Raw genomic sequence first — 13,564 nt, forward strand, 5'->3', positions numbered from 1 at the left:
TCTTTCTTTCTTTCTTTCTTTCTTTCTTTTTCTTCTGATATTCTGCAAGACATTCAGAAATGATTTGCTTCAGATTGATTGCTTCACCTGTTGACAGGCTTGAGCTCAATCTGAGATACAGTGAGCAGCTCAGGGAATGAACCAGTTTCAGAAGAAAATGCTTAAATTGAGTGTGTGTAATAACACTTTGTCCTGATTTCTCATCTCTTCTTGGGGCATTCATTTGCTTGAAGGGGGTTACATCCTGGGGAAATAAGGGTGGGAAAGAGCTGTCTGTTAAGGGTCTCAGTCCCATATACCTATGGAAGTAGAGAGAAAAGTCCATGGGTTCAGGCTTGGACATGGGGAAAAGGCCAGGAGGTGACACCAAATGGCCAGCATCATCTGAAACTACAGAAGGAAGGAGCCCCAGAAGAGATGCAGAAGGTTTTGCATCTTTCCTGTCTAAAGCAAGAAGTAAAGCATCTGGATAGAAGCAAGCCCCTGGGAGGAGAAAGGAAGCATCACTCATTCTCTCTGGCATGCAAACAGGGAGGGGACCAATGGGAGTGAAGGAAGACTGGTGTCCCCAGACGAAATGGTGCTGAGGTATGGTTTTCTGAAACCTTGAACCGTTTGTGTAAAGCTGTAGGAGAATTGCAGTTGATGCACAAGTACCTGTGACAACCAAACTGACAGAGGAATTCATACAGGAGATGTAGAAGGAGCTGTGAGCCAGAGGCTTTGGGGATCCTTCCACTAATTCCAAGGAATGGATCTTCATTTTTTACCTCACTTCTTCATGTTCTGGCGAGCCTCTTGGTTTTGATCCACGTGAGCAATTTCATGAGCCTTGTGCTGAGGACACACAGGGAATATTTTGGGCTCACTCTCATTGCTGTTGCTGGAAGACTGGAAGGGGAGGACTCCATGCTGAGAACCTTGCTTTGTATTTATTTCTTGGGTTGGTAAAGGCACCTTAGCTAATGCTAGGTGAGACTCAGGGCTAGTTGTAGCAATGAGACTGGAGTGCCACTGACATTGCAGAAAGGTTCAGAAGAGCTGGTGGGTACAAAATCTGCATTTATTTTTGGAGATGGCATAGTTTTAGCTGTGTGAACTAAGTACCATCAGATTATCCTTACAGTTAGCAGATGCTCTTATCTAAGCCTTGCATATGTTGTGGCATTAGACCACTTAAAAACTTGCATTATTTTTATGACTTAGGCTGGAAGAATCTCAGGTAAAGAGAGGCTTTAGAAGCATCACCTGTGCAAAATTTAGAGCTGACTGTGCCTGGGCCTGAGATACAGAAGAGGAAAAATTACGAACCCAAGATAGTTGGAGCAAGATGAATCTGACTGCATTTTATCTCTGTGTTATTTAACTCTAGGTGAATAAATTGGTGCTGAAATAATGGTACGTGTGACATAGGAGTTCTGTACTGCTAACAGCACTTCCACTTTTCAGTGTAGCAGCTTATCTGAGCTTAATCCCAGTGTTAAGTTTTGGGCTCAGGAGATAGCATGGTAAATGGTGTGTGGTATACACAAAGAATGCTGCCAGCTTGAGTTTCTTTTTTATGGTGTTTAATTTTTATATTACCATAATTGAAAACTGCCTGCATTGTTTCCTGAAACCTAGGGAGAGGCAAGACAGTTGCCAAAGTAGCATCATCTTTACATTTCACCAAGTCACCGTAATGCAATTGCTTTGCCCTTAACATCTTAAAAGAGTAGCGAAATGGAATTTGACTTCAGAGGAGAAAATAAGTGCAGGTTGCAAATAGAACAGGATTCCGTGCCGTTAAGTGGATTATACTCCTGTCAGGGTACTCCAGATTTTACAGACACAAATCTGAATTTAACATATGGCCCCAGCCCTAGGCCAGGGTCCTGTTTGAATTATTCCAGGCTTGTACGTAGAAAGCTGTGCTCTAAACATGAATCCAATTACCAGCTGTAGTCAGGCAATTGAACGGCCACAGAAGAAATACTTTAATAGATGGGGGGGAAGGAAGGAGGGAGAGGAGAGGGGAGAGGACTATGATTTGTGTGGTAATCAAGAAGAGAAGGTCAATTGTAATAGAACAGGCTGGTTTAGAAGACAAAGCTAATGCAGGATGCCTTCCACTCTGTTGAGGGATGCTATCAATAGATCTACTCCTTTCATTACAAAAAATGTCACTAACTGACAAGATGAATATAGGCAGGGAAAGAAGGGCTTTTGATGGATCAGGTGATTAAAACCTAGACTACAGACGAGCAATTAACAAACGCCATATTGATGACCTGTACAGGAACTTATAAGGGAGGAACAGAGAAGGTGTGGCAGTGTGCACACACATGCAGCTGTTTTTGATTGATGACACTGGATAGGCTTTTAAACATGTTTCAAACTACTGTAAAGTACTGAATAGAAACACCAAAAATGCCTATTGTCCCCTGAAAGTATATGGTTTTGTTAACTGTGTAACTGCAATTTGAGCAGCTAGCATTCTGCTCTTCTACAGGTGGCAGGACCAGAAATGAATACCTATTGATCACTCTTTGTATGATGACTGTGCGCAATAGCTGCTCAGAGCCTGGCTTTGAAGTGTCTGCTGTGTCAGTGCACGAATTATACTTTTCAACTGCTCATTTACTGACAGCAGGCTGGGCAGCTGACACTCTGACTCCTAGAAAATATATTGGGTTTTTTTCCTCCCCGTCTCAGAAGATCAGGATTTCTGAAGAGATCTGAAGACGTACTTTCTGCTAAGTTTGAGAAACTTCAGCTAAACATTCAGTACACTCTCTTATGCTACAGATCAACCTATAAATCAGAAGGACAAAGTTCTTGGTTATTACATTTTGTTTACTGCTGTTTACATAATGTTATATGTGATTCTTGAGATACGGTAAATGAGCTAAGACTTTCATCAGTTTTAAAATGCTGGCCTTGATCAGTTAGAAGAATTGATGGTCAAAAAGCTTCTAGAGCAGTGAACATTCAATTTATGGTTGAAAGAAATGCTATGGATTTCTTGAAACATTTCTGGGATTTTAATTAAGTCTTTCATAGCACGAAGTACTGAACTACAACATTTAGGGGGAACATAAGAAAACCTAAATGCTTTGCTGGAAACATCTGCATTTTCTTTTCAGGAGAAAACAGCTTTTTTAAAAAGTGGGGCATCAGAAGTTTTAATGAAATGTCGAAAGCTATTTATTCTATAAAAGCATATGGTGTTAATGTATCCATCAGTGCTGATAAATCCATCATGGCTTAATCTGTTGTGCTCAGTGAGGTAACAGGACAAGAAACAGCCATCTGCTTACCATATTTGATTGCTGTTTCTTTGCACAAATACAGTCCTGCTTTCAGCACTTAAGAGTGATTAGCTGTAACTTATGGAGCTTGCTGTGGCTTACCCACTGAGTAATTACTGGAGAAAGCAATCGCAAGAGCATCTGAACATGGGGGCAAATTGTTAGCAACTACATTTGTGACAAGTTTAAGGTCTAAAAAATCTTCCTACAAGTGTGCCATAAGGGAAAGAAAAAAAGGGCAGAGCACAGTCTGTAGAGGATAGGGATGTCTATTACAGATATTTTCCAAAGCCTAACCCACAAAAGCTTGAAAAGCCTGATTTCCTTCCCCTCCAAGCCCCCAAGGCAAAACAGTCCTTGATTAAAAAAAGGGAAAAGATTTTAATTGCTCTTTCTCTCATGTTCCGAGCTGGGTGATTTATTTTTCCGGTAGCTGCACTGGTTCAGGGATGGGGCTTCATTCTGCATCTCCCTCCCTATGCAAACCTGGTGCTAGTCCTTTTTTTTTAGAATGGTCATTTTGGAGAGACCTACTCCCCAAACCCAACCTCCGTGAATCCTGTCCTGTCCTGGGATTTCATCAGCTAAACATTTGTTTACACAGTGGCAAATTAAATGTATAGAAAAAGAGAATTCATTTAGAAGAACATCCTAAGATACTCAGAACAAGCTCAGAGTGCCTCTTCAGACACTGATTTTGTCCTATTTTAAGTTCTTAAGTAGCCTTTGAGGTTTTCTTATAACTACTTATGACACTTAAAGCAATTTTCTTTTTGATTGCCTATAACCCTTCTCCTTTTGCAGTATTATACTACCTTTTCTCCCTGCCACTAACAACACCAAATTTTGTCCTTTTTTTCCCCCACTATTGCTCTAAGGGAAAATTAATACAAAACTTTATCTTGCCTGTCACTGGGCTTTCCTCCAAAAAAAGTCTTAACTTTGACTTTAGAATTGCATTGGCCTGACACAAAAATTAATTTCTCTTAAATGCATGATGTAGCTCTCTGAAGTGCTCTGGGATATGTGCAAGATTTTAGATGTCATGCAAATAATGTATGTGTATTTTACCTTTCTGATAAGAGTCGTCTCTATCTCAAGATCATGTTCTCTTTGATCACTGAAATAGACTTCCTCTTGAAGCAAAGGTAACCTTCATCAACCAAACAAAGCTGTTAGACCTGCAGCCATGTTTGAGGGGGCTGCCTCAAGGGATTTTCGAGAGATAAGATAGGTCTTTTGCAGTGCAAGGTGAGGCTGAGATCCTGTCTTTCGTGTAGTTCTGCCCACAGAAAGTCACTTAGAACATAGTGGTGAAGATTTTCCTAGGTGCTCTTGGGCTGCCTAGCCAGAGCACATCTCAGCCAAGTTTAATTGGATGGATGAGGGTGGCCTGAGGTCCACCTGCTGGGATGTTCTCTCTCCAAAAGGGTGTTAAACTCAAGAAAGACAGAACTGTGATGGAACAATTAAAAAAAAAAAAAGAACTGCTTTTTCACATTAGGGTCAATTAAAAATAACTGAAGTAAAACCGAGAAGGAAGAAAAGTTAAAAAAAAAGAAAAAAAGAAAAAAAAAGAGAAATTTTAAACAATTCCTCCTTTGCATGCTTTCTCTTTCCCGGGAGGGTTTGTAATGCCAATTTGCAGCCCATTCAGTTGCAGCAAACTCAGCGCAGCCTTCTCTGTTAGCCAGAGGGCTTTCTTGCCCCACTGAGGAGGCTCAGCTTCTTTCTATGGCAGCTGCTGCCCCCCAGTCCCTTGCAGAGATCCTTGCTCTCTCCATTCCATGCTCAGTTGCTCCCCAGGAATGAACACAACTTGCCTTTCCCTCCTGAAGGAACAAAATCTGTGGGCACAGATCTATGAACAAATATGCCAAATAACCAAAACTTCATCAATAGGTTCCTTTACTTCCTCTTTCTCAATAGAAAAAGCCCAGCCAGGCTCAAATGTTGGCTACTTCTTGGGTCCAAAAGCAATCAATCAACTTGTATGCAAGCATCTCCAGAAGTGCAAACATGCTGTGTCAGCACAACTTCAGGATTTCAAAGCTAATACAAAGATGTTCCACATATTCATTTGAAAATAGATCCTAGAGGAAGATGTTTGGTCCTAGCTTAATGTCTGCTGTAGTTAAAAAAGATAAGAAGAACAGCTAGAGAAAGATTTACTGTTGCAGTAAAATGCAGGTTCTGACTGTTCCAGAGTAACCACATCTCTTTAAATGTACTTAATTCTGTAGCATGTGCTCATTCTATTTTTTTCTACTTCATACATTTTTTGAGTGAAGGTTTAATCCTCTTTACATATCCGATGACAGAATTCACGTGCAATCTAGAAGAAACGGAAAGATGTTTTCCCCAGGCTAGTCCTCACTTTGACTCATGATAAGCTCTTTTCATTCAAAGCAGCTGAATTTTCCTTCCACGCTATAACATGCTGCAGTACTAATTCCATCTTTGCTTTAAGAGCTGGAGTCACCAACAGAGAGCAATTGTGTTGTTGCTCTTTACCATCATTAGGAAGTGGTGACTTTTATTTGCTGCTGTTGTTGACTGGATTTGTGCCAGAGCCATACAGCAAATTAAATATTATACATCACCCATATAACCCCTGGCTAATTTAGATCCAAAGTAATTGCTTTTAGAGTAATTGATTTACATCTATAGCTGATACTTCTGTGTGTCTTTTGTTGTTTTAATTATCTAATGATCTGATTGTGCAAGCAATACAAAAAAAAATCTTCATGTTTATTTGCTTTTGCATCACAGGAAGTCAACAATTTGAAAAGCAGAGATTTGCAGTCCTAATTACGTAGGACCTTTAACCTGGCCATCAATTTGACCTGCACAAATCAACATGCATTTTTAAGTACATACATTATGCTTAAGTAATATCCTCTACTGTGCATCAAATGTATACTCTAAGTTCCTTGTTTTATTATGTGATCATAGGATTTGCTTTCTGACAAATAATGAATCTGTGTACTATTTTATTAAGGAAAATGCAAGATTAAGGAAAGGCTGGTGGTTTTTTTTTTGGAGGTATTATTGTTTTGAAAGTGGGGATTATTTGATGTATAATCATTGCATTTGTAAAGGTAGGATGCAATCAGTTCTTAGCTGATTGCTTTCACTTGTTCATTATTATTAATTTGTAATTCAACTTCTTCCAATATAACAAGTTAGTGTCTCAGACATGACTACAACAGTGAAAAATGTAACAAAAGAGCATAGGATATGTGGAAGGATTGAAGGTGATATCGTTTCATTCCACCGGTGCTGGCTGCAGAATCTGCTTGTGATGACAGGTGGAAAGCCTGACATCAACAAGGGGCTGGAAGTTGGGAATCCATTTGCAGGCCAGTCCCCAGTAATTATGTGAGTCTGAAGATGAGAAGGCAAAAAGTTGATGATGCTTTTGTGGAAATCAGAGCTGAATGGACTGAAATCCACAGGAAAAATGAAGACATGAAAGAGGACAGTTAGGATGAGAGAAGGAGTGAAGGCAATACCAAAAAAATTCTATGAACTGTTCTGTCACTCTGGGATATCAAAAGCACTCAAAAGGGGACGTTCCTTCAAACACCTTGTCAATAATCATATCTGAAATAATCTTTCACTACATTGGAATTCATTGTAGTCATGATTTCAACAAACATTTCTGGAGGAGATTGGCAAGACATTTTCTCCAGCAATATTCTAAGTCATATTTTTTTGTTGTTGCTGGGACATGGGACATATGTGAGCAAAACAAGGCCCATTATTGTCAGAGCCTCTGAATTTGGTCAGATTCCTGCAGATTATGTTCCTGCTACAGAAGAGACCTGATAGTATTTTCTCTCTTCTTGCTCTACCCCATGCAGTTTTCTGTTATTTGCACAGAAAGAAGGATGTAACTGTAATTAACACCAATATTGGTCTTTTCACAACAATCTACTGCAGATTTTCTAGGGATGCTTTTCAACCCTGCTGCTATTTAATTTCTTTGGCCTTTTAAGTAGCTGCAAGTAGCTTTATGACCACCAGAACCTTCTCTATCTGTACAGTGCCCCTTTCAGAAATTTATATGCATTTTGCTACTTACTTTATTATAAAATTAACTATAGCTTATATTTATATTATTATCTTTGTAAATACATTTTTTTCTGCTACTTCCCTTTGCTATATGCTGTATATATTGTTTTACAAGGCTTACAAACTGCTTCCATAACTGTAAAATCTATGAAAATAAGAGTTTAAAATAGTGTTTGAAAAAGTTGATCTCATTTTTTAGTAGTTTGTCAGATAATCAATTTAAAGGTCTTGTATACTGCCTTTTCAATGTGTAGGTATAACTCCTGTAAGCATTAATAGGAGTTACATTTCCTATTCACTGGAGACCATATTTAATTTCCTTCTCATTCTTACATCACATAGATTACAGTAAAACCTGATGTAGGTTAAAAACTACAGTATATTTGCAAGTATTTTCAATATTCCATTTTAGCAACCTTGTCTTAAAATTTATTCTAGCCTGAGAAGTGAAAAGTATTGATTTTATCACATCTGTTTCCTAGTAACATGTTCAAAGATAACATAGCACCCTCTCTGGGTTTTATTTCATAACTAATATAGTTAGAGGAACATAAATCTGACTCTCTGCATTGATTACCCACCCCGGGGAAAAAGACTCAGTGGATTAAAGTTCTGACACAGGAAGCTCCTGAGGGAGCTGCTGTCAGAGCAACTGTCCAGACAAATTAGAGGTGGGTCCAAACCATGGTGAGCTAGCAGGGAGCTCAGAGATCTGTGGGCATACCAAAACCAAAACCCCAGCGGTTTTAAGAAGAAAAAAGATTTTGAACACAGTCTCAAAAACCATGGATTAAAGAGATTGAATTTCACCCTGCAGCAAGTGGGCATGTTGTATGTCTCCCTGATGTCTTGCATCAGTGCTGAAATTGGTCTAGACATCTGGAGGCTACTACATTATCCAGATTTTCCTAAATTTCATATATGTAGTATACATAGAGAGACTTTTAGATGGGCAACCTTGTGTTCTTGTATAGTTAGGAAAATCTTTTGTGTTTCAGCTGCACTTTTGCATAGACAGAAGTTCCTTTAGGGAGACTGAAATTTAGACAGGTATTTTTTGTATAAGAATATGGAAGAAGACAGCCAAGTGAGTTCAGTTGCTTTTAAAATTGTAAAGAACCAGTATTAAGACTTCAGCAAGTCTGCCACATAAGTAACGCTAGTAATTTTAGAGCTTCCTACAGGCTCCATTTAGGACAATATGCTTGTAGAGACTGTCAGATCTTACCAATGGAAATTCAATGAAAGCCATAACAATTTTACAGTTTAACAATTCCAACAGTCATTTTCAGGCACTTGATATCACATGTGGTTATTTAAGGGTATCTTATTTTTCTTTTGGTTCACAAAGAAAAAATATTCATTTGCTAGCTAAATTTCCATCCCTGCCTCGGAGCTTGACTGATCATTTCTTTCATCAGAGGTCATCTGTGCTTCTAGAAATGAAACCTGTGTGGCCATTGTTTGTTCAGTTGTTGCATATTAGCTCCTTAGTGGTTAAAAAGATCTGAACAAATAAGAGGGCTTACCCTACATTATATTACCCTTTATTAGTAGGAAATTGAAGTCTAGAGATTATTATTAAGCCTCAGCCACTGAAGGCTATCCATAGTCTTCAAACTGACCCTTGATCAGGCTGCATTAGGAGGATTTTACCCTTGTTACTAATTAAACAAACAGATCTGATGGTATTATTCTTTTTCATAGCCGTTTCATGACATCAGCTCTCCCTTGCACCCGTGGACAAAGAGAATCATGTTCCTCTATGAGATGCAACGGTATATTAAGGGCCTGACACAGGGCCATCCAGTGCTCAGTTGCTCTGTTATGTTTAACATAGTGTCATATCAGGTGTCAGAGGGCTTCTCATTGAAGTTCGGGGGAATAAAGACTAAGTTTCCATTAAAATAGAAACTTCACAGACTTTGCTTTTCAGATGGAAGAAAAGCAACTTAATGTCTGCCAGAGAATGCAGGAAGGAATTGCTTGCTAAGTCAGAGGCATAGGCATAAAGAAAGAGGGCATTTGGATGATTTGGGTGCCTTTCTGTTACTTTACTCACCTTTTTATTGACTGCATCTTTGCAGATGAATTTCTTCACTTCCAGGTAGGTTAAGGTAAAGAACCCCTGAATTCTGCTGTGTTGTGGATTAAAATTTCATTTTGAAGGATATAATCTCTTTGCCAACGTGACTTAAAGTAAATAAATTCCAAGCAGAGTATTTATTATTTTGTGGGAAAAGTCATCTGTACTTTATACAAATAGAGTTCACTGGAAACAAAATAGAGATGGATCTGAGGCTTATTTTGTTCTTCTGGTTTTGACTGCATGAGGGAAACCCAATGGTTTATACAGAGCTACAGTCAGATCAGAAGATCCAGACTGGATAACAGAAATCTCTGTTGCTCATTGGATGACATGAAGAATCATTCTGTCACCCTGCTACAGACTCCACCACCTTCTAGACACGATGGAAAAGATGTTAGCAGGAGACAGAAAATTGTATCTGTGTATAATTAAATAAATTATCAGCTCTTCTTCTCAACATTATTGGTTTTGTTTTTTTCTCTTTGTTACGATGTGCTCTTGGAGAAAACCTGTGGGCCAGAGGCTTGGTGCTCCGTGCATGGGAAGCCTGACTTGGCTTTGTTTTACGAAAAAATAAAATCGTAAGTAAGAAGAAGCTGTCATATGTATTTCTCTTTGGTTATTTCATATAGCAGAAGCATTATGACTTAAATAATTTAGTTATGGCTTAACTTCAAATGAATTAGAAAACATTTTTTAAAAGATCAATTGAAATGTTAACATTTCTAGCCAAGAAAAAAGTGTGTTTACAGTTGCTGACATCTTGCTCTAGTTGCTATTTTTCCTCGCTGTTGAGAAGAATGGATTGCATCTTACTTTTTTTTGATCCTAATTTCTTGCATTAAGTTTTATCAATAATTTTCCTTATTCTTTCTGTGACCCAGACTGTAAACATGCTGCACAGCCAAACTTCTGATCCCAATGAACATAACTGGACTGCCCTGTTATTCATTTTCATGAACGTGTACATGTAAGCCCCTCTAACAGAAAATCTACACTTGGAGGTCAGTGAAATCCCACGTTGGTATCACCTGTTTTAGTGCCTCCTTTACCTAACCGAGGCATAGAGAGGTCAGAGGCTCTCCATTTGCTATCTCACTTAACAACATACGCATCTTAGCCATCACATTTACGAGATCACAGAATGCATTTTTCAAAGCAGGGTACCCAGCATAGGAGTCACAACATAAATTTCTCTGGGAAAGATGGATTTGCCGAAAAATTACTAACAATCTATATACATCTTTATAAAAACAGGATCAATTCCAAAGAAACTCCATTTATTTTATTGCTCTGATGACATAGGAACTTGAATTTCGAGACAAATATTTTTTGTCAAACACTATAAATGGTCATTAGTGCAGCTCAGAAATTTTTCTTTGAAGTGTCTTCTATGAGGAAATTAAATCTTCTGGAAAGCAAAACATTTTGTAGAAAAGTTAACTTAGATCAATCTTTTCTGTAGAGGAATTGATGAAAAGAGTAAATGGTTGAAGATTATGATTTCATTATTTTTGTAATATATTTTTTCTTCAGGTTTTGGATACCATTTATAGTTTTACTAAGACTTCAAAATTGAAAAAGGAAAATTTAATTTTGTAGAAAGAAATTTTATATTAACCTTAAATGAATTTTAGTTTCTTTTTCTTTTTTTTTTTCTTTCTTTCTTTGCTTGTTTAGGCCTCCGTATTGCAACAGGAAGATCACAGAAAATGTTATTTTGGACAATTGCATTTACTTACACTGTTGAGATTTTAACGTGTACCTTTTCTTGAAGCTATGGTGAGGCTGAGAAACTTGTTTTCACGACCTGCTAACTTGAGAAAATTAGATGCAGGAAGGGAGCTATCTCCAGTGTGAGCAGTGTGGACATCAGAGAGAAGAGTTGCATGAGCCTCAGGGCATGGTGAAACTGAACCTAAGTTCACCCATGGATGGCGCTGACATTATTATGGACCTTCTGCAAGAGCTTTTGTGTGATACAGTGTATGTATACAATTGCTTTCTCACGGTTTTCAAGAGCCCAAAAGTCTTCAGGTAAGAGAAAAGAAATAATTCCTATGGATGTGATATGAAGAAATTAAGGTTATATTTAATGTCACAGGAAATCTACAGATAGATTCATAGATTAACCCATTTTTCATTTTATTATAATTCCATTTTTGATTTGATTTACACCTTCTTCAAGGCACATGTACCTACAAGTCTTCTGAGGCAAACTTACTGTTCTCAGTTTTTGTTCATTTATGATTTCTCCCTTGTTCTGCTAGGATAATGATTTCTATAGAAGAATTAATATCCATTCATTCATAATTATAAAATCATGGTATCTGAGGTATTACTGCAATGATTTTTCTGAATATAAGCTGTCCTTTGAATAGCAATGGTCATAATTACATACTAATAAAAGTGATAAAAGGCATGAAAATACCTTCTGTAGAGGCATCCCATTTTAATAAGGATCGTCAGCATGTATTTTTTCCTAGCTTAAAACTGAGCACATAGATTACATCAGAATGGAACATAAATTCTTCCTATGTGTTTTACAGTATCATACTATAATGTTTGTACTTACACCTAATAAGTCACAGACTCACAGATTCAAGTGGATCTGTCCCAAGACAACCTGTACTTTTCTTTTTCATTTGGTTATTTTCCTTCCTCTTGCATGGAGAACATCTCCTGAAGCTGGTGACCAATCAGCCTCAGTGTTATGTGCATGTATAACACATCCTGTAAGCTGGTACTGTGACATTAGGTGCCCTCTATGTAAATCTCCTCTTGAAATACAGATGTGCTGTGAGCTGATGTAAAGGATGAAATGTTGTGAAGCCAGAACAAATCATACCTGTTGAAGTGCATCCAGAGGAGGGCCACAAGAATGATCCAAAGAATGGAACCCCTCTGAGGACAGGCTGAGAGAGCTAGGGCTTTTCAGCCTAGAGAAGAGCAGGTTCTGGGGAGACTTAATAGCAGCCTTTCAATATCTAAAGGAGGGCTATGAGTCAGAAAGGGACAGACTCTTTAGTAGGGTCTGTTCTGATAAGACAAGGGTAAATAGTTTCAGACTAAAAGAGGGGAGATTTAGTGTGGATATAAGGTAAAAGTATTTTACGGTAAGGGTTGTGAGTCATTGGAGCAGGTTGCCCAGAGAGGTGATAGATGCCCCATCCCTGGAGACATTCTGGGTCAGACTAGATGGGGCTTTGAGCATCCTCATCTAACTGTAGGTGTCCCTGTTCATTGCAGGGGAATTGGGCTAGATGACCTGTCAGGTTCCCTTCTAAACACAAGAAAAATCTATGATTCCTGTGTAAGATAATAAGATAGTTGTAATGGATGGGAAGAAAGTAAATAAATCAATGCAAGTATGTTAAAGCATTCTTTTGTCCATAACATTCCCAGAAAGTGAAAGATGGGGAGAATTATTGTTTGGTTCTTTTTTTTTTTTAATATTCTGTGTGTCGGTTCTGTGTGTCCTTCAGAAATAACTTGGGCATTAGAATGTAGTGTTTAGAGAGATCAGCAGTGCGCTTCTACATCTCCCTTTTGTGTTGTATTGAAACTCTTGGTATAGAGAAAATTCACTACACATCTTAGGAGGGAGAGAAATCTTTGTTCTTTTCTGAAAACTTGCTCTTAGGGATGGCACCTACAGGAAAGAAAAATTAATCTTATCTATGTAATTACAGACATTATCAGTAGTGTGATGAAATGGGTAGTTTGGATCTGAATTCTTCAATTTGAGCCAATCTGTAATTCAGGAGGAAACTGACTGAACTCCTGAGAAATGTTTGCTTTGCAATTTTATAGTGTTTTGTATTGAGGTCTTCCTAAACTGCAGCCCTTCAGAAAGAACAAGATATGGAAAGAATGATGGGCATGAAACTGCACATGTATAGCAGTTACCCAAATACACTGTTTATTTTACTTGCATATCTAAAAAGTATTAGCAATTCTAAGTCTTCAGTCTTGTGTCTCCTCATTTATGCTATGGTAGATCAGTAGCTGTCTTAAATTTCCTTTTTCTTTTGGGCTTGTTTGAGGTTCAAATTCAGCACATTTAGCCATTTTGTTTCTGAGTGACTTCATTTTATTCATACCAAAA

The sequence above is a fragment of the Meleagris gallopavo genome, chromosome 1 (assembly GCF_000146605.3).
Source record: "Meleagris gallopavo isolate NT-WF06-2002-E0010 breed Aviagen turkey brand Nicholas breeding stock chromosome 1, Turkey_5.1, whole genome shotgun sequence".
NCBI lineage: Eukaryota > Metazoa > Chordata > Aves > Galliformes > Phasianidae > Meleagris > Meleagris gallopavo.